Raw genomic sequence first — 23,320 nt, forward strand, 5'->3', positions numbered from 1 at the left:
TAACGGGAAGAAATTGGGAGGGGACGACAGATAATTGGGGTGGTGGAGGTGGGAGAGGGAGGTTGAGGCTTTGGGGTTTGAGAGGGGTTCAGGACCTGGGGTTGGGAAGGGTGGGGGAAGGGGGTTTAGGAATTGGGCTGGAGGGGTTTCAAGGTGGAGCGGTAATCAAGGAACATATAACTAGATAATATAAAATTCCCATGTTATTTAACTGTACTTTCCATTATACATTTTTTAAGTCATATTTTACATTACACAGAATTTCCATGTGTACCTGTGAGCTAGTAATAATGATGTCAAATGATCATTCTCATTGAATGCCATTTTGAACACTCGAATTGGAGAGAGCTTCCAGCACCATATACTTTGGGGCTTGCACAGTAACTCACGCAGATTCACTATCAACTCGACACATTCAGGACACTTGAGTCTTTGAAATAGCTTTAATTATTCTTTGAAAGCATTTGGCCTCTGAGATGAAAACTGCTCTGACCCGTCGTATAAAACAGCTTTTTTAATCCGATGGGAGACCGTGGTTTTTGAACCTGTTAAGCATATTCCCAATTTCAATGTACCATTGGTTCATACAAGGTCCAACTCTGTCAATGTCCTATTCATTTGCATGCTTTTATGTATCCTTCATTAGGACTGAAATCAAATGGCACGACCTGCTGACATATGCTCAAGAATCTTTTTAATATGGCCATAAAGTGTTTGGAGTCCAAGCAAATTGCGAGTGGGTAATAAGAGCCAGTGGGGAACACTTGTATGAATTCACACATTAGAAGGGAGATGTCGCGAGCAGATTGAAGGTTCAAGCATTACCCGGCAGGTGGCTGAATGTAGAATTCTATTTGTGGTTGTGAGTGAAATGGCAGCACTGTGAACACTTTTAACCATCTCAAAGCATTTCTCTTATTGTTTTGGGAATAGAAGGCATGAACAAATCTGTGCAGACTCTGACATCAGAATTCAGTGGAGGAAATTACATAGGAACATGCTAACATTTAAGCTAGGAAGTGCCTCTTATGAAGTTCATAAATAAGATGAAATTCCTATGTCAAATTAATCATTGTTCCACGAGAGACTAGTGATTATACAAATAGGTATGGCGGGGGTAAAAAGCAGGATGTGGGAGTGGGGGAGGGGTTAACAAACGGATTTTAACTCGATATTACATGTATAAAATCCCTTGGTCAAAATCATCATGACAGTTGAGCCATCGTGGGTTCAGATTTAGTATAAATCTCCGTTATAGCCAGTTTGTTTGGCAACTTCAAGGCCAAATGGAAACAGCAGGTAAATAAGAAGTGTGTAGAATGTTTTCGTTTGGAATTTCTGGGGAAATTCTATCGCACTATGTCACGTTCATGCACCAAAACCCAAGGGGCTGCACCTTTTTGTAAGAGAATGTGGCTGGAGAGGCAATCCCAGGATACCATATCGGATAATGTTGTGGCTTCTGGAAGGCAAAATTCCAGCACATTTATACCCATCGGTGATTAAAAAAAAAAAATATATATATATATATATATATTGTATGCAAAATAAATGAAAGACAAACAAGAATCCTTATGGGTGAATATATGAATCATTGCGTAAGCAATACCTGGCGACGTGGTCGTTTTTTGGATATCTTCCAACATGGCCACCATCAGCACACAGGATGACGCTCAAGCAATGAGATGGTCCTCCTGACCCAGTGCAATTGAGGCTGGATGGTCTTGTGGGATTAGCAGGTGAATTTCTGTCCAGTAGTATTCTGCGGGAGTATTTTAGAGACATAGCATCACTCGTTAATGTAGACCAGGCATTATTCAATCGACACTAATTCTGCTAAATAAATTTTAAAAAAACAACCATAAGCAGCAGCCATGAAACATCACAATATCTGACTTCTTCGGTCGCACTCCAGTAAACATGGGCATGAGAAGATGAATAAAAAACATGTTTTGGTTTCTTCCTGCTAATATTAGTAATCCATTATTAAACTACACATCTACAACCCAGAATGCTTCTAGAGCCGATGGCGATTCATGGATTCCCAAATTGCACCGCAATATCTTTCTCAACATCACTGAGCAAATTGGCAATTACTTTCTAAAAATCCAAACGTGTTGTCTTTGTTCCACTAATCTTACATTCATTAAATTAATCGTTCACAATATGATTAGCTTTCAATGTTTGCCTTTCTACGTTTCTTTAACCTTTGTGTCCTTTCACCAGCCATTTGATGAAGATACTTAAAAATTGAGGTGAACATGAAATGGAGTGTCCAATTTAGTAGATTGCAATAAAGAGGATGAAGAAGCCATGTTGCACACCCTTCAACACCACAGCCTTCCTGAAGCTATGATTTTCCTGCTATTGATCTTTCAGATAGATCCGAATGAACTTTTCACACGTGCGACATGGCAGCGCTCTTCTTACGGCCTGCAGCTGTGACATCATCACCTCCTTCTCAATAATCATCCGATCATTGAGCAGTTGTCCCTACAACCCCCCACCTCCCACATTCTTCCACACACTTTGCCTCAGACGATAACAATGAGGCTGCATCCTTGATTACTTTACCTTTTAATTGGAACATTCAGCTGTTTGTCCCATTATACAGGGTTAGTCAAAATAATGCCCGATTTTAATTGTTCATTAAATGTGCAAAATTTTAATGCAAGACTGTATGATGCATAAAGGAACTCATAAAGTTTACTTGAACTCAAACAAATGTTTGAAATGTCCTCTTCTCGGTTCTGCACACTTATGGGATACGTATGGAATAGTTTCCGAATACAGATTGAAGTGTTTCCTATGAGACTCTGGAAATAACCCTCGCTGCAGCATCTTTGAGTTCAGGGATGTTCATTGGGTTCTCTTTGAAAACAGTTTCCTCAACAAATCTCCAAATTAAAAAAAAAAAATCTAAAGGTGAGAGGTCAGGAGATCTTGGATGTCAAGGAAATCCAGATCAATGTGAAATGAATCTGCCAGGAAGTGTTTATTGAGCCATTATATGGACAAGCGAGCTGGATGTTCAGTTGCTCCATCCTGCTGAAACTAAGCAGAAGGAAAGTTTTTGACGTGACTCAAAAAAATGTGTTCAACTTGTGTATGTAACGTTTCCCATTCACAGCCACCCCTTCCTCAGTATCCTGATCTTCAATAAAGTATGGACCGTAAATCCGATGACGACCGAGACAACACCGTAGCAATATTTTTTGGGACTCAACAAAGTGAGCTGGCTTCTCCATGACCCCAAACCGAAAATTCTATTCCTTTACCATTCAAGTAAAAAATGAAATTTATAAACTCTATGTTGATTCCCGCTTCATCGATAATACTATTGAATCGCACACAAAATTCATAAGGTCGACACTCTTCGTTTGAGGTTAACTGCTGCATCAATTAAATTTTGTAAGGGAAAGCCTTCAGATCACTCTCATGACTGCTTTGAGACACTCAAATTTCATGTGAAATGCACCTTGTGGATGTTCTATGGCGACGCACAATCACTTCGCTAATTATGTTTATGGTCTCTGGAGTTCCCATATTCTTCAGATGTCCAGAGTGTCCTGCATTGTTGCTATTCATGGAGCCCATCTGTCTCCACTTTAAAACGATACAACATTTATATTACTCGAGGTTGGTCCACTACATCTCGGGAATGGTTCTCTGAATGCATGCCACTCTCGTATCATCGATTTCACCTTGACATTCTTCTCAACAATGACGATTCACTCCTCTCTTGTTTGTTGCATTATGAGTTACCTGCAAAAATAATAATAATAATAATAATTATAATCATAGAAATGTCAAAATATATTTGCTGCAAACCATCTGAAAGTTTATTTTACCTAATTAACTTTATTTGACATTTGTACTGACTGAGATTTTTTAATATAATTTTTTAAAATCTGGAACATTTTTTTTAGACACCCTGTATTTAAGCCTCTTTCGAACACTAAACATCTCTATTGTCATCATTTTCAAATGTCACGATACGTGTGCAGTAACTGCGAGGGGAGCGCATCCTCAAACCACGGTGAATGAAATGATGAGAAAGGCTGTTGTACACTCTTTGTAACATCATGTCCACATCAACTTGCATCCGCAAGACTTGCCCAAATAAGTGACTATGTAAAAGAAACAAGTAGTGAGGAAATATTTCTGAGCAACTCTGATATTGCGATTCACATGCAAACTGAAGTTTCAGTCAATGCTCTAAATGGTATTACACTCCTCTCGTATATCCCATGATCAGATTTCATTTCAAAGAGATTATTGTGTTAATAAACTTTCTGCGATAACACATGATTATGGATCATGAAGATTAATAATCTTGTCCGTGTGCTCATTTTATGAAAAAAAAAACCACAAAGCCTGGGTGATCTGCATTCATGCGATCAATGGACAAAACAGAAGATCATGAGATAATTTCATAAATTAGGATTTTATCAAACGTTGATTATAATTTTAATTACGAAGAAAAAAAAATATTCGTAAGATAGCATTCAAAGGGTTCAGATGAAGTACATAAGAAAGGCATTTTTAATCGGTGGTTTAGGTTGTGCAGTACACATTGGCAAGTAGAAGAGGACGGGTACACCAGGTCTTTGCCACGGATAAAATTATACTGTAGACGTGTTTATATTGTACTAGAATGACCAATAGTCCTTGCTTTGGAGATCACTCGTGAACATTTATATGTGCTCAGCACCCTCGTGAGCAGCCAACCTGGCAAGAATAGTGAGTTTTTCACAAGGTCAACGACAAGGAGCACCCAAGTGAACCTGCATATTCAATTTTGAGATATTTCCTCCCGGCTACAACTTAGAGATTTACCAGCTGTGTCATGGGTACCTAAACAGCGGGATGTGTCACAGGCACTCCCTGTTTCCACAAGTGCTGGTGTGGCGCAGGGGTTCAGGGCCACCATTCTAGTTCATCATCTATTTGAGTGAACTCGCGTATACCTTTCAATTGCTTGCCATTCAATCTACTCAAGTCGCTACACTAGCAGTCACAACCACTGCTAGTGTAGTTTTATGTTTGTGGTACCATCCACAAGATAAGTTGCTGAAAAACTAATGAACCTCATCCGTCCTATTTGTGTAACTGCTCATTGTATGGCCACTCCCCTTTTACCTGTCTGGATTGGTTAAACCCACCAGGAGCTAATACTCATGCTAGCTCTCTACGTCATGGGACACACAAGTCTTCCCACTACATCAAAGTGGTGGTCACATCAGAAAGGAAATGGTAGTTACCATTCTCGTTAAGAGGTGTTTAAGGTCTATACTCCCTCACGGGATGACATGTCACTTCGCTTTCTGGCGTGAATCCATTCCATATGAGAATGGGGCCAGTGGACCCCAGTAATTGCATGACCATGAATTCTGGCCCTGTGGGTTAGGATGCATGTGTTTGTTTCACCATGTGCTTTAACATTTGGGCTGCAGTCGATGAGTACACTAGTTTGACAAGCTTTGTTGGAGTATGTAATTTGGCCGTGGGGTTGAGGTGCATGTCCCTAGCTTTGTTGCAATATTTGATATTTTTTTCAACATTAAAAAAAAAAGGCTCTGCATAATGATGGACAATGTTCCTCCAAACATTGACTGAATGACCATGCATTCTCATCCTCAACGTTGAAAGAATGACCATGCATTCTTTGTTAGAAGGTGTATGACTGCCTTAGGACCGAAATACCTGTAGGTCTTTTGCTTTCTTATAATGTTTGATTTTTTTCCTTTTTTTAATTAAGAAGGCAGTTTCATAAGGCCAGTGGTCCCCAAATGGTTATGGTATGACAACGCATTCTGCCCCTAAGGGCTAGGATGTTCGCATTTTTGCATGACCATGAGCCTTGGCCTCAGGACCAAGTTATGCATGTGTATCGGGGTACATTTGAACGAAATGGGGTATGTTAATACAGTATGTTCAAACAAATCATACTAATCACCACCTGGAAGTGTCCATTGGGGGAGGGGGTGGAGGGGGAGCGGTTTTGGGAGGAGGTAAGCATAAGGAGGGGGGGGAAGAGAAGGAAGGACTTTTCCTTCAATCATCTTTGACACCCTTTCCTTTCCTCAACCTTAGGAGAGTTGTATGGTGGTGAATGGGTTTTGGGAGGAGGTTAATATGAGGGGAGAGGAAGGGAAGGAAGCATGGGGGGAAGGGAAGGAAAGGCAGCGTGGGGGGAGGAGAAGGGAAGGGTACATGCACGGATTCGCACATGTTTTCACTCATACATGCATGCACAGATTCTCATCGGCACACTCAACTTTCCCTGCCCTCACACTGCATGACACGTCCCGCATGGCTTCGGTACCACAGCATGTCCGCTCCTTGTGTGCCAAAGCACATGCTTCATGAGAAGGCTGCGTAACCTCCACCACGGTGACACAGACCATGGTCCCGGTTGCGAGATCAGTCCGTACACCCGCAAAACCCACCCACTGCACACACATAACTAAGCACCCAGGCACACACACACACGCTCCTGCCTCCACAGAAAGTCCCATTAAAAATCCCAATCTCGCCATTTGCAACATGTCCATGTGTGCTGTCTATGTACCTCTTCATACTAGCAGCAACTGCTGACTGCAACCACCTGACACCGCAGTCGCCTGCTGCGCAGATGTGCTCTCCTGTGGAGTCACGCATACCCTACATGCATTCTCCCCCATACGTGCCCCAATTTCTTCCTTGGCGGAATTCCAAACACAAGGTTTGATTCGTCATTGCAGGATTTTCTGTTTTTTAGGTACTGTATATAAATATATTGTTCCGGATCTGGAAACCATTTGTATTCAACATACAGGTCCCAAAAGTCAGTGATCCCATTAAGTACATGTGTAGTCAGATCCCTTTCCTTTTGTCTCGTGGGAGAATCAAAAACGTGCGTTGTGACTTCTTTTAGTTAGGTTATTAAATCTTTACATCCAACAAACCATCTAAGACCATCCAACAAACAAACCCACAACACCACTGAACAAGCGCTTCACCCGTCCAACTGGCGACTCGCTGTTTCGAGGCAAAATCTTCGTGAAGTACCTTATTGGGTGAGTCCGCATGTGTGGAGTGGGCGAACACTAATTGGGGCGAACAGTGACGTCAGTTTCACCAAGGCCCGTCCCCACTGAGAGAGGTCCATAAAAGTTACAACACCATCCTCAGCTGGGAGTTCAGTGGAAAGGAGTTTTCACGGTGGTTGGACCAGGAGTTTTCATGGTGGCTGTGAACAGTCTGGTTCGTTTTCACGGTGGCTGTTATGGGGCGAGGAGTTTTGTGGACCCCCACTATTCGCCACGCGAGCTCTGCCACGAGCCACGAGTCCCACACGTGAGACTGGGCCCAAACCGACAACCTTAGGCAGGTGCCGCATTACAGAGCACGCTTTCCCTCCGACGACCAGGTACCCACTGAACTCTGACCCCCAGCCTGTCTCTCTTCACGGCTGCGAGGGTCAAATAAAGACTCTGGGTTTTCTTTTCATTTGTGTGTGTGTCTGCGTGTGGGCCCTTATTTAAGTAGAACTGAATAAGTGTTTTTGGATCATTGTAAATACTTGCTGCATATTCGTGTTAAGCCTTGCTTTGTGTCTTCATTTACTGTTAATAAATTTATTAGAAATGTTCCCAGTCCGTTTCTGTCCCTTCTTACATTGGTTTAGCATGGTCTGAGTCTGAGTATAAGCCGGGTTTCATCCCCGATAATCCATTCATTCCAGCCGGCACGGCTTTGGCAGTTTCTGCTCGGCTGCACCCGAACTGGAGTTGGTAGTCAGTGGTTGGAACTCTACCGCAGTCGGTAAAGTGACCCGGTTCGAGCAAGACGTGCTGAGGGCGTGGTTTCCCCGGTAGTCGAAATTGCGTAGTTAATTAGGTAAATTGGTCATAGACAAATAGACCCTATGCTACGCGGTTGAGATATTGGTGTCCACGGTTGGTTAGACAACCTGCCTTCTCGCGGAGTTATCCGAGCGACGGCCTACAATTCTGGGGAGTTTGGTGGGAGACGGCACAACCTCCCCCACCTGGCGGTCGTTCTTGCCACTGACCCCTGACCCACAACAATATCTTTATTAAGGGAAAGCAGCGTTAGGGAAGGGGAAGGGAAGACAGTGTGAGGGGAGGGGAGGGGAAGGCAGCATGAGGGGAGGGGGAAAGGTGGTGTGAGGGGAGGGGAAGGGAAGGCAGCATGAGGGGAAGGGAAGGCAGTATACTGGGGCATTACTGGAGTGATAAAACATTACCATAATGATAATGTTATCGCGGTGAGATATAGCTATATTAATAATATAGTGAAAGAAGATCTCAGAAAAAAGGTGAAAAATGCGATCTCGTATGATAAAACACAAATTCACAACACTTTTAGCAGGCGAACCAGATGACACAAACCGCGATTGACTGTCGGGCACTCTCCAAGTGGCTTAAGCACTCAAGCAAGCACTTCAACAAAACGTTTCAGAAGGAACATCAGGCTTGGCAAGTGATTAGCGATCGATCATGCTCAACACCACCTGGAGATGCCCGGAGTGTCAAAGAATGTGCGAATTGGACATAAACACTTTTTTTGTTTTTAGCAGTTTGAACTGATGCTAAGGTCAATTCTGCAGTTTAAATTTTGAAATTTGGCTCAGGTTCAGAGATTATAGAACTTATGGCATGTATGAAAATTAAAAGTCGGCATTTATAAATTATAAGCATTGCAATGTATCCAGTGTTTCGTAGATATGAAGATCAGCGATGTGTACAACAATCCGCAGTTCTGAAGCTTTCTCGTACAGAAACCGACCTGTTCCATGGCAAGGCATTTTTGAGATAAGCAGACAAAACGGCCGATTAAGACCCCAAGTTGAGTGAGCTGAACACAGGCTGACTAAAGATGAGCGTGTTTCTGATTTAACAATAAATTATCTTCAAAAGGGGTCTTTAAATTTGTCCAAACACCGAGTTTTCATTCATGCACTCCCTTGCAGTTCCCTTAGTGTTCATGCAAAGTTTCAGGCCACTCGGTTTCATGGTTTTGGAGTTATGGAGGAGACACACACACTGACATACTGACATGTATTATTATAGATATTATACATACACTTATGTATGATGGTAATACACGTTTATATTTTCAAGTTACCCTGGGTTCGATACAGTACCCTGTAACTGTAAAGGATCTATCTTCATGCATTACTCCATACCCATCATTAACTAAATGCAAAATGTTGTACCCAGAGATATACTTTGAATTATTGATCCTATTACCATGATTTACCTGCAGCATATATTTAGCAAGGGTCTCGTTATCCCATGCAATAGGTGAGATGAGTTAAACAAGGAGATCAAATGAGCGATTCGTGTTCAAAATCGTCTTTTTATATTTTGTCTGTTGCATCATATTGTCCAAGTCCCTGAGTATGATTAACCTGCATGGTTCATGGAGGGTCACTCGACAGGAAAATGTGAAGTTTGAATTATACACTGGTCAACACGCTTTCTCTTGCATGGGGTTTTTCAACGGATTCTGGCTAACTTTTGGGTGCTGAATCCAAATGTGTCATTAGTTTTTGCCTATCACATCAGGTTTTTGAACTATGAAAAATCATTATTTTTTGAGAAAACAGCAATTTTACACTCGAAGTTGAAAAACACTGTTGCATTAGAAGATCGATAGATGCAAAAATGTTTACAATGAAAGGTACCTACTTCAATTACAATATTTAATCAAACAGCAACATATAATCCATGCTTCCTTGCACATAATTTTACACATTTTCTCGATATTTTTTAATGTATGAAAAGTTTACAAATTCCACTAAACTAAGTTAAATATATCGGCAGAAAAAGTTCCCCTTAAAATGGTGTACATCACTTAAATAAATCATTATTTTTGCTCAAATAATGATTTTTGCTCAAATTTTTGCATCACTCAAGCTCAAAGCATTTTTTGGAGTAGTTACTCCAAAATAATTGAGTTACACTTAATAATTATTGGAGTAGTTACTGGCATTGCAATGTTAAAATAAAATGTGCCTCATTAGTCGATTGCAATACCACGGAGGGTGCAGAGGTAATGCACCAACCTCTAAGCTGTCTAGTCTGGTTCGATTCATGACCCAGGTTGAAACCGTCCAATTAGCGTTTTGCATGCCGGGGCTTTGCATCACTAAGTGCTCCGTCCCTTTGGCTTCGATGGACGTCAATCTGGGTGTCCTGTACACTAGAATGAGTTGGTGGATGTTCAATATCCCAAGGTGTTCGATAAAGAGTAGGTGAGGCATTACCAGAATTGGCTATTTTCCAAATTCCTGCAAAGTTTTGTCGAACGTTGGTCCTGCCCAGCTGGTTTGTGAAAAACTTGAGCTAATTGTTCACTTTCTAAGATCCTTTGACGCCATCTTAATGGGACATGGCAGAAGGAGAGAAAGAGAGTCGATAATAAAAATGATAATGATTATAAAGTAAGATCTGATTTGGATGCAACATGCGCTAGCGCCATTAACGGTTCTGCCTACGAAGGATTCTTCTCGGGAGAATCGACATGATCTTGATGCAAGTTCGTGGAAATTATCTTCCTTATCGTTTGGAGGAAGCTCTTAGCAACCGTTCATCGTTAGTTTGTGAGATAAACTTTTTTATGATCTGGATCGTCATCATGGACGCAGAGCTAACAATCCACGATAACGATTTGCCAAATGAAAGAGCTTGCCAATGTGCTCCTAATTGGTAGTTTGTTGGAATTACACCAACCAACAGAGCAGTTGAGTTTTTGGTGTTTTCCAGCCAAACAGCCCTCCACTAAGGCAAGACTTCAGCACATCATCGCCTTCTTAGTTGCTTGACTCTTCCCGAATGCTCAACCGCATTAACCACAGAAGTGTAGTTTTAGACGACCCAACTCTTTCGACTGAGGCCGACTTAATTTCTTCGATGATCATGAGCTCATTTGTCCCTCCCTTGGACACTGTTGGTGCTTCGACAATCGCTGCGTTTTCTTATTGAACAGACAAATGTGTTTTTCACTGTTGCTTTTGTTATTCCTTTTTTTTGCACACAGCTCCGACCAGAAAGATTGTGAAAATTCCATGCTGAGAAGTTTTAAACTAGAGAGAAAGCCTTTTGGGGAATTCTGCAGAGGGTAGAATAATACTTATACAAGTAACTTCAACACAGGAGGAGCCCATTAAGCCGGCGAAATGGTTGCCACTTTATGGTTGTTTGGTCGTGAATCTATGGTTATTTGGTCGTGCTCTATCCATTTTTAAATGCTGAGCGCCAAGAAAAGAAGCAACACGTACCTTTAAAAGTATTTTGAATGACTCAGTTGAATGACTCTGCCAGGGTTCATTCCGCTGACCTCCCAGACTCGGAGAAGACGTTCTTACCATTACACCACTGAGTCTGGTTAAACATTCTGTCAAATACATTTGAAATGTCCACTGCTGCTGAGTGCCTTCTTTCATAGGCAAATACATTTTCTGGGCCCAAACCAACCTGGCAAATACAATTCCATGGCCAAGGGATGAACTCGTTCCCGAAATTGGACGATTCTTGCATTTATTATAATAGCAGGGTTATGTCTTGGCAGTGCTGCACTGTGGATAAATTGCATGGATGTGCTGACACTGCTCTCAGAATTATAAAATGTACTCCTGAACAATGACATTATCTCAGTCGATTTAGTTAACTGCTCTAAGTTGGGGCAATTTTATTGCTCTGAATTATAGTTTTTTTTGAATAAAAACACTTTGATGACTGATATACAACAAATGTGTGTTTGGATATGTGTAATGCGCATGTTTATTATAACAAGCTGTCTCGCATATAGCAGACACTGCTCACAGCTTTGCATTGATGAGAATTACCTGTCCTTGATGTTTGTGACTGGCTTGCCTGGGGAAGCAAAATATACATATCTACATATATTCAGCATATATAATTGAATCAAACCCCCTAACTTGACGAGGCAGCAGGGCACAAATCGAGTCCCATCACAGCCCTTGCTGCACCACCTCCCATCAACAAGTGTCGCTGACCATGCAATCACATTGTCTCCGCCATGCTGATCACCAGTCAAGAGGTTTGCAGCCAGGAATATTAAATTCAACCCAAGAAGCACACTGACTATGTGTCATAGCATCATATAAATACACCCTCATGCTCTTCCAGCAAAAGAAAGCTGCATAAAAAAATACGAAAAGCTACACAAGGTAAGCCCTTTGTTGCTTCAACCCCTATATAGGTTCCTCTACAGCTGCAAATATTCACAAGCAGCACATGCCACATACATGAGAATTCCAATGCGACACCACCCCCTCAGCCACCAGAGTGGTTTTATCACTCATTGATGATCAGCAGCAAGAGCGTAGACAGAAATGCACAGTACTGAGGCTCCCAAGCAAGTGATCTCATATGGCCTTGATGGGATATAAAAACAAATACATGTATCCATATATTAATACTGAAGGACCAATTTTGTGCTCCTTCAAGCGGTCGCGTCATGTTTTTCTCGGTACTGTGACCTGAGAAGTTTGACACGGTGTACGTCAAAGTAGACACGTGCACAAATTAGGCGACTTCTTCAAAAGGAGTAGTGTACACCAAAAATGTCGTGTACAAGGACGTTTTGTAGGCCTCATTAGGTAAGGTCATGGAGTACATCGACTGGGATCCGGCTCTTACAAGAGCCGCCACTGGTTGTCATATTGGGCTCATGGAATGGAATCCGTCTGTGACGGGGTTTCGGCTAGTAAATGTATATATATATATATATATATATATATATATATATATATATATATATATATATATATATATACATATATATATATATAGTTGCAGTTCTCAGAACCGCATGCATACAACAGATAGTTGTTCTGAGTCAGTTATTCCATTAATATTGTTGTGGAGCCAGGTATCGGCTGCGAGCACGACCGCTAGGTGGAGCAGTAGGGTCGACTCTACCGGAATCTAGATCATACCTTTCTGAAAACTCCGACAGGTACGGGTCCCTTACCGGACCGTGAATCGTTAATAATTTAACCGCGTGGGGTAGGGTTAATTGCTAAACTTCAATGTACCTAATTACCCACGCAGACAAAGCTACCGAGTATTCACACCCTCAATGGCACTCGTACGAGTCGAGCCGTTAGCATGCCCGACCCACGCGCAACCCGAGCGGATGGTTGCCGAAGTCCCGTCGGTCCAAATGTACATTTACAGCGGCAACAGCCTTTGTAATTCACCAACATGCGCCATGCTAAGCCAATGGAAGAAACACAGAAACAAGCTGATACATTTAACAAATGGATTTATTTATAATGGGGGAAGGGGGGGGAGCACGCAAGAAGCAGAGTTATCTGACTATAGAGATGCAAGTATGTACAGCAAAGAGCACGTAAACAATTCCTACTTCCAGAGGGGCCCACCGACACACACACACACACACACACACACACACACACACACACACACACACACACACACACACACACACACACACACAGAAGGACATGGACCTGTCCACCTCGTGTTGTTCAGCTGACAAGGGCGAACCAGGCCAGCGTCGAGATGCGATGATAGAATCCAGAGCTCCCTTCAGCGCTCGTCCTGGCAACCAAAACTCTCCTCTGTATCCCAAACTATCCAGAAGGCAGGAGGTTTCTCTGCCACTTCTCCAAGTCTTTGAGTTGAACGTCAAAGCGAGGGTTGATAACTCCACACTTGTACAACCTGCCCGTCAGATTGACCACAACCATGCCTGCTCGATAGTCATCAACTATCTCAAAAACTCCCTCTTCACCGACAGAGAGATGACGCACAACCGACTTGTGGTTCTTGTGGAGGAAGGATCTCTCTCGTCCGAACGCGCCGCAACCTTATTCACCCTTCTCCAAGGGGGGAGGGGACGCCTCCGCCCTCCCCGCTCTCCCTCACTGGACGGTTTTGGCACACAGAATCGCTCGTCGCCCTGTCATTGGCCAAAACGAGTGGCAAGTCCGTCTATTGGCCCGGGGGCGTGGTGACGTCATGCAGACCGCCTTTCCCACCGTCACGGGGTCTGATTGGCTGAGCAGTGGCCACCTCACTCGAGCACACTGATTGGTCGAGGGCCACCGCGAGGCTCCTCCTTGAACTCCACCCACCATGGCGTCAGCCAGAGCGAGGTGAAGGTGAGGGTGATGCTGGCGTTGTTGATAGTGATGTAAAAATCCTAACTATAAAATAATCCACAGCGCACGTACACTTAATTCCCATTAGACACAGGGGATGGATTCTAACTGTCCACATTTACTTATTGAAATAACTGAGCTATAGGACCTGTATGTTGAGTGCTCCTGGCTTCCAGATTCGTAACAATATACGTGTAGTTAGGTCCCTACCTTTTGCCTCGTGGGAAGACAAGGGAGTGCGTTGCAATGGGCTGTTAGTTGGGATTAATAAATCATTTTCCCCCTTTTATTTTATTCCCTCCTTTTAGGATCCACGGTGCCATCATCTCGCTTGCTACCCTCATTTCGCTGGCCACAGCATACTACCATCTACCCGGACTCTCGCTTTCTGAGTCAAAATCCCAACGTTCAGCTGGCCAAACGCTGTAGCTGTACCACCATCCACCTGCCAAAGGCCAGACATGCGTGATGTGGGCGGACCATATCAGTCTGGCTGAAACCCAGCCCAGAAAGGCGGACCACGTGAAGGGCCGGTCCAATCGGGATGCTCGGATTGGACGATGACGTCGGTTTCAAAATGGCTCCTCCCCGAACTCCGGGCTCTATAAAGTATGGAGCAATCCTTAGAGAGTGGTTGAAGTTGGTTGGTTGAAGTGGTTGTGAAGGTGGTCGAAGTTGGTTGGTTGAAGTGGTTGTGAAGGTGGTCGAAGTTGGTTGGTTGAAGTGGTTGCGAAGGTCGTTGGGTTAGTTGGAAGGAGAATGCAGGTGAGAATTGGAGGAGAATTGAAGACTGAAGGAATTGAAAGGGGTTTGGAGTAGTTGTGAGTGAGTTCCTGCTACTTGTCTCCACCGACACGACGTCGAACTGCCCCTTGCTTCTCGACCAAGCATCCTGTCTGGCCTCGCTTTCTGTTCCTTATCTCCGACCTCACGACCTCGACGAATGGCCTCTTGTCTTGTCCTGCCTGCAGCTCATCTCTCCCCCCCCTTTGGACTCTGGTCTTCTCCACTCGAGCTCCACACGTACGGTTGTAGCCGAACAACTCAACCATTGTCGGGTGCCGCACCACAGAGCATCCCTCCCCCGAAACGCTCAGGTACCGAGAAACTGTAACCTCAACTCCCTCCCTGGCTGCAAAAGTCCCTTTCACAATTGGGTTTACTTTGTCTGAGTGTGTATCTGAGAGTGTTGGCGCCTGTCCGTTAAGTAAGCCTGTATAAGATCTTTCATTGTTGTGATTGTTGCTTTTATTAATCTCGCGTCAAGTCTGCACTGTGTCTGCTTTGTAAGTTGCTTGTAAAATTTCCGCACACCACACCTCTCTCATCTTTCCCTGCATTACACACCCAATAAACCTTTGTTGTGCCACATGCTTTTCCTCACTTTTTGTAAATAAATAATTGTTGTAGAAATGTTTCCAGCTCGCCTTTGCCTTTTCCCTCATTGGTCCAGCATGGTTTGGATCCAGGTTTAGCCGGGTCTTTATTCCCAGCAATCTGCTCCTACTTTAGCCGGTCCGTCCTTGGCAGTGCCGCTCGGTTGCATCCGATCTGGAAAGAAGATCTGATCTGGTAGAGTGATCCAGTTCGGACAAGGCGTACCGAGGGCAAGGTTCGGACAAGGTGTAATTAAACCGCGTGGTTAATTAGGCAACCCGATTCACCTATAGGCGGGAGAACCCTAGGTCATGCGGTTGAGTTATTGGAGTCCACGGTCGGTTAAGCGACCTGCGGCATCACGGAATTATCCATGAGCGACGGCCTACAATTCTGGGGAGTCTGGTGGGAATAGACGTAGTTTCCCCCGCCTAATGGTCTTCTCACCTGACTCCGCCGGCCCGAAATAATATATATATATATATATATATATATATATATATATATATATATATTATACACGAGTAAATACAACCCGTTGCTTCTCTGATGGGTCAATAAAGTGGGGGGCGGGGGGGGGGGTTGAAGGAGAGACAGAGAGGAGACAGGTTTAGGGTTAGAGGTGGAAGGGGAGGCAGAGAGGATGGAGATGGGGGAGTTAAGGGAGAGGTGGGGAGGGCGACACTTCACCAAACGTTGCTATTCACTGCGGGAGGGAGGGTGTGTGTGTGAGAGAAAGAGACAGAGAGACAGAGAGACAGAGAGAAAGAGAGAGAGAGACAGAGACAGAGATAGAGACAGAGAGAGAAAGACAGACACACACACACACACACACACACACACACACACGCTGAGACAGCGACAGAGCTACAGAGGTGTGGTTGGAGAGTGCTGCATTTTATGAGGAGACAGAGTGACTGAAAAGGGTAGGGGAGTGGAAGAAAAAAAATAAAACACAGGTGAGGGGTGGAGGTGGGGATAGCAAAGAGAATGATGTGTGACGCTTAATGACCAAACACGTAAAAAAAGAAAGGTGTCAGAACAGCTGTACACACAACGACACGACAGAGCTTGTAAAGTAATCCGCTGGTACATCTACAAAAACTTTGATATTCCAATTCCAGAAAAAATTGTGGGAAAATGAACCAAAAGCAATCACTGAAAACATTCAATTACCGCTCACACATGACCTTATGATCCCAAAAGCTGTAAATATCGAAACAAAACATTGTGACGAGATATCATACTTGGCAACAAAAAAGCAAAGAGAAGAAAGTATTGCGAATTGAGTTGTTAATACTGGTGGTTTTGGACTAATGATTCAGAAATCAAGAAAATGAGCAAATACTAAAACATCAAGCATGAAGTGAAAAGTTCCTGGAAGCTGAAGAATGCCAAAGTTGTACCATTGACGATGAAGAACCTCATGGGAATGATGAATAATAACCTCACAAAGATATTAAAAACCATCCCTGGGAATGTCACTACAAACAAACTAAGGTTGGAAGCCATCCTGGGCTCAGTAACGATCCTGAAGAAAACCCTCGGCACAAAACTTTGAAAACAGAAAACTTTACAGCTTGGTCCATTAATCGTGACCCCTTACCGAAATGAAGGTGGACACTCTGAGCCCACACTGGGAGGACTCAATTCCACATTCTGAAACCCCATATGTGTACACAAACACACGCACGCACGCACGCATGCACGCGCACGCGCGATGGTGGATACTTCGAGACCCGGGAGGGATCCGTTACACCTTCTGAAACCCATATATGGAGATACCAACCAACAACCAGTGCACGCACGCAGGACGGTGGATACTTCGAGACTTCAGAGGGATCCGTTACACATTCTGAAACCCACATATAGAGATAACAACCAACACACATGCACACGCACGCACGCACGCACGCACGCAGGACGGTGGATACTTCGAGACCTCAGAGGGATCCGTTACACATTCTGAAACCCACATATAGAGATAACAACCAACACACATGCACACGCACGCACGCACGCACGCACGCAGGACGGTGGATACTTCGAGACCTCAGAGGGATCCGTTACACATTCAGAAACCCACATATAGAGATAACAACCAACACACATGCACACGCTCGCACGCACGCACGCACGCACACACAAACGGTGGATACTTCGAGAGCTGTGAGGGATCCATTGCACCTTCTGGAACCCACATAGGGAGATTTTGTAATATTAGCGAATCGCCCTAAACGGAAACAGCAAATTGCAGATGTGGTTGCCGAAAAAAAAAGGACACTTGCGGACTGTGCCGTCATGTATAGCAAAAGAAGGTTATGAAGCAAGGCATTTTAGTCAATGAATTTACACTTTCTGCACATTCCTAATCTTTTTTATTGTATATTTACATTAATATTTTGTAATGTTAGCAAATCGCACAAAACGGAAACAGCAAACTGCCTGTGTTATTGCCGAAAAAGGGGACCCTTGTGGACTGTCGTCATGGATTTCAAAAGCAGGTTATGAAGCATGGTGTTTCACTCAATTAATTTACACTTTCTGCACATTCCACAATTTTTTCACTCAATATAATCGTCCGAACAGTAGAAAAAGTTAAGTTTAATGCCTTGCTTAAATAAATACACTAAGTTATAAAAAAAATTTGAGCCTGGTGTTGGCGCAGTGGTTAGGGCAGTGGCTTGGGATCCAAAAGGTTCTGAGTGGTTCTGAGTTCAAGCCCTGTTGGGCCACTGAATTAATACACCAGGGGGTTGACTCAGCCTGTCATCCTTGGTCGGCAAGGATGATCCGAGGTCGGCAAAATGAGTACCAGTATACTGGGCCCGGTGTATACCCCGGTTAAAATAGGTGTACCATATCCCTGTGTCGTAAGAGGCGACCAGGGTTGCGTCAGGAAGGGCATCTGGCGTAAAACGTACCAAATCACTATGCGGATCATACGGATGATCCGCTGTGGCGACCCCTAAAGGGAGCAGCCGAAAGAAGAAGAAGAAGATTTTGACACATTTTGTTCACCAGGTCCGATTCTCAAATCCGACAAAATATTTTGATTCAATACTTTAGTTTGTCTGTGAGAGTCGATTGTGTTTCCAAATCGAGGCATGTTTGAATTGGCCGAGCAAAATGGCAGCTGAATAGGCCGAAGACTCCAGCAACCACAGAGGAACTCTGGGAAGGGTTTGATACAGCAAAGTGCTTACCTTGTGTGGGCCTTCTTGGTTGCTTTATGCAGCAGTTTTGGTTCGAGGAGCATGGGAGGTGTTAATTTATTTATGTAATCCTAGCCACTTGGGTTTAGTTGATTAGGTGAGAGCTGATTGGCTATTCCCTCCATTCACAGGTAATAGACATGGGTTGGTCTTTTTTTATTACTTATATATATTGACTGCTTTTGACATTTGCATGTGGTACATGCTTGGGAACCTCATTGGTATGCATTGCTGTCTGCGCTATCGCTATGATTCGCCAATAAGTGATAAAGCCAGTCCGGCAGCTGAGGGTGTGTGTCACATTGGGATTTTCATGTGTGTACTATTTGTGAATGTCTTTATAGCTGTGGAGGAACTCTGGGAAGGGTTTGATGCAGCAAAGTGCTTATCATATGCAGGTCTTCTTGGTTGCTTTATGCAGCAGTCTCAGTGAAAGGAGCATGGAAGGTGTTAATTAATGTTTATAATCCTAGCCACCTGGGATATATATATATATATATATATATATATATATATATATATATATATATATATATATATATATATATATATATATATATATATATATATATATTTCTATAAGCCTGGTGTTGGCGCAGTGGTTAGGGCAGCGGCTTGGGATCCAAAAGGTCCTGAGTTCAAGCCCCGTTGGGCCACTGAATTAATACACCAGGGGGTTGACTCAGCCTGTCATCCTTCCGAGGTCGGCGAAATGAGTACCAGTGTACTGGGCCGGTGTATACCCCGGTTAAAATAGGTGTACCATATCCCTGCGTAGTAAGAGGCGACCAGGGTTGCGTCAGGAAGGGCACCCGGCGTAAAACATGTGCCAAATCACTATGCAGATCATACGAATGATCCACTGTGGCGACCCCGAACGGGAGCAGCCGAAAGAAGAAGATATATATATATATATATATATATATATATATATATATATATATATATATATATATATATATATATATATATATATATATATATATATATATATATATATACACATATACATACATACACATGCACACCTGCGTGGATTGGCTTGTGCTAGTCTCACCACATGTTTCTGCAGAGGCACAGGCTTGTTTTAACTGATGTTAATGACTGTATGTGAGGTGCTGCGTTGTCATGATAAATCATTCATCGAACTATAATTCCAGCAATCTGTGTGTGTCTGTGTGTCTGTGTGTGTCTGTGACCGCTGTTTCTCGCCAACCACTGATCCGATCTAATTGAAACTTGCCAGATATATTGCTGGAGACCTTATGATGTGCCTTTTCAAGGATTGATATTAATCGGACAAGTGCTTCCCAAGTTATGGCCATTTATTTACCAACCAATGACAAGACACGTTGTTGCATGGGCGTGGCCAATGGGGGGAAGGGAAGCTCAGCCGCGTTCGCCATTACGGGTTACAACGTACGGGCTTCCGGAGAGTGATGACTTCGTGTATTCTAATAATTTCTCGATTTCTTATGCGCATTTATAGATAAACACAATGCCCCAAGTTATGATCGTTTTCATCTTAGACGGTGCATAAATTTTGGTAACATCAGAGTGCTGGTATGCTCCGAACCAGGAAGTAAATTTTTTTCTCTCTCTTCTCTTCTCTTTTTGTTTTTCCTTGCCACGACATTGCGAAAAGGTAAAATACGTTGGCGCTAATTCAATAATTGGCCAGTAAAACCTAAATTGCGAATAATCGTAACTGTGATATGCGAACTTCCTGGCCACGCATGTATGGGCACGCGAGAGCGAAGAAACGGCCTGTGTGGTTGTTGTTTCTTGCTCGCGGTTGGAATATTTATTTATTCATTTTTTTAATTATTATTTTTACGTGCACGTACTAGTACTAATAAAAGGCAGTGTGTGTGTGTGTGTGTGTGTGTGTGTGTGTGTGTGTGTGTGTGTGTGTGTGTGTGTGTATGTGTGTGTGTGTGTGTGTGTGTGTGTGTGTGTGTGTGTCACTGTATGTGTCACTGTATGTGTGTGTCACTGTTATGTGTGTGTCACTGTTATGTATTAGTGTGTGTGTGTGTGTGTGTGTGTGTGTGTGTGTGTGTATATATGTGTATAATGTATAATGTATTAGTGTGTGTGTCTCTTCCATAGCTCCAAAACTATAAAACCAAGCAGTCTGAAACTTTGCATGCATACTAAGAAAACTCCAAGGAAGTGCAAGAGTGAAAATAGGTGTTTGGATTAATTAAAACAGCCCTTTTGAAGATAATTAACGGCCTTAGTTAATTATATCCTTCATCAGGTGATCCTCAGCCACCTCGCTCTCTGGGTCTTAAGGTGTTTCCTGGGTAACCTCGCTGGGGTCAGAAGCTGCCATGTTGTTTGGCCTGCTCAACCATGTCATGACTTGGAGCAGGCTGCAGCAATTTCTTCACTATAAAGTTTTTGTTTTCACTTTCCTCACTCATATCATTGAATGCCTGTTCATGATAGCTCCAAATCGCTGGGTATATTGCAATGCTTACAAACATCTGGAGACGTCAGTGTTCGTAGCATTACATTTTGGGCATCTCTGGGAGGTGTATGTTTAATGTGTTGCTAATCGTGTGCCAATCTAGCAGTTTCTTAAGGGCCCTGTCACACCTTGACGTTTTAGCCAGTGTATGGCAACGTATCAAAATGTATGTAAAACGCTGGCGTACGCTGAACTATTGATGTTTTTTTCAGTTTTGGGCGTATTCATAATGAGTTGGACGTACGCATAACGTATTAGTAACATACACAGAACGTTTCGATAATTATAGATAACTTATACCAACGAATGCTTAGCGTGTTGTCGGCGTTCACAACGTATGCCCAACGATAGTCTAATTTATGCATAGCGCGCGGCAGCGTATCGCCGACGATCACGTGGCGTAGGCTATTAATAGGCTGCCGCTCAACGATTTAAATCTTAACCGCACTAGACATCGAAGTGTCAACATCACCGTCATGCCCTGTCACACCTTGACGTTTTAGCTAGCATATGCCGACGTATGAAAAATTTGCGGAATATGCTGGCACACGTCGAATACGTTATGGGTAAGTTTTGTATACGTTAAGAGCACACTGAAGCACGCTGGCATACGTCGTAGTACGCCGAGCTCATCACCAAATTTTAAGCATGCTCAAAATTTGTCGACGTATGCCAGCGTATGACGCACACATTCCGCATATGCTGGCCATAAGTTGTAGGCACGTTATGCGATCGTTGACACATGTCAACACACGTTACTTGTAAGTTACTCATAAGTCGAAACACGTCGAGGTAATGTTTCGCGTACCCGAAACTTATTCCTAAGCTATGAGTAACGTGCTTTGAACCTATGTGTAACGTATCTCCAATGCTTATTGACGTATTTGATTAACGTCTTCCGGACGACCACAGAACTTACTGAATGTGTTTCGAACTTACAGCTACCATATAATGACATATTGGCAGCGTTTAGGGGAATTGGTATATAAAAATGGACTTCACAGGAGGAATATGTCAGTGTTTCAGACCCCATGGTGAGTAGATGAGCATGTCAGTAGTATCAGTGGTAGTAGTAGGTGAGCGTGTCAGTAGTAGTCGGTCCATGTCAGTAGTAGTAGGTGAGCGTGATGGGGAGGGTGTGGGTGATGATGGATCCTCCTTGTGTCCGCGTCCACGGCCACGGCTAGGAGACTTCTTTGCAGCATTCTTAGAAGTTTATATAAATATATATATGACATTCATAAATATATATGACACATAAACTTAACCATAGAAATACATGCTGTCATGAACCAAACTAACATCTTAGGATTAAAAGTGCAGATTTCTTTAAAACGTTACGTACTTCCTAACGACCTTTGATGTTCTGTATACTGAACACAAACTGGCCTTTGGTATTGATTTTTATATCATAGGGCCATCTTGGTAAACGTATTCTATGGTTATAAAATCAAGCTTATAGCTACCAGTAATTTTGTAGCAGCTTGGTAAATGCAATTTGTTCCGTACTTCCTAATATTTTTGACCCAATCATGGAAGTGAACCTAAAAACTGGTATGTAGTTGAAAACTGGAAAAAAAAAACTGATTCATGTTGAAACTTGCCATTTTAAATCATCACTTTATGCAGAAGTAAATTGCTATTTTAGATTTTCTATTAAGATGCATTTCAAATTTCCGGAATAAGATTTTGTAAGCTTCACTATGACTGGGGGAAATTTTGCAAAATCTGAGATTTTACACATTTGAAGGTGCCAAGATATGCAGAAGGTCATAAGAAATGTACTGTTTCGAGGAATTATTCTATTCTTATGTTAAATATATATATATATATATATATATATATATATATATATATATATATATATATATATATATATATATATATATATATATCAAACAAAAAATGCATTTTCAACCATTTTGGACAACATATACAATCATACATGTAACCCATTTCTAAAAAAATGGAAAAAATAGCCTGTGTTTGGATAAAAAAAAACATGCCTTGTAAGCAACTATATCCATAGGACCCATAGCAAAGTATACATTTACTGAAAGCACAGACACTTGGGCATTATATAAC

General features: G+C 42.7%; 1 long non-coding RNA gene across 1 annotated transcript in view; it reads right to left on the reverse strand.

Annotated features, from left to right (window-relative positions):
* Positions 1–477: 477 nt before the first annotated feature.
* Positions 478–23,320, reverse strand: part of LOC147013240 (uncharacterized) — a 39,355-nt gene continuing 16,512 nt past the window's right edge. The window contains exons 2-4 of the long non-coding RNA XR_015050974.1: positions 3,705–3,765; positions 1,610–1,762; positions 478–1,462 (exon numbers count right to left, since the gene is read on the reverse strand). This is a non-coding gene — a long non-coding RNA (uncharacterized LOC147013240). The remainder of the gene's footprint in view (positions 1,463–1,609; positions 1,763–3,704; positions 3,766–23,320) is intronic.

The sequence above is a fragment of the Eptatretus burgeri genome, chromosome 14, assembly GCF_056783735.1.
Source record: "Eptatretus burgeri isolate ZD-2024b chromosome 14, Ebu_testis_v1, whole genome shotgun sequence".
Lineage (NCBI taxonomy): Eukaryota > Metazoa > Chordata > Myxini > Myxiniformes > Myxinidae > Eptatretus > Eptatretus burgeri.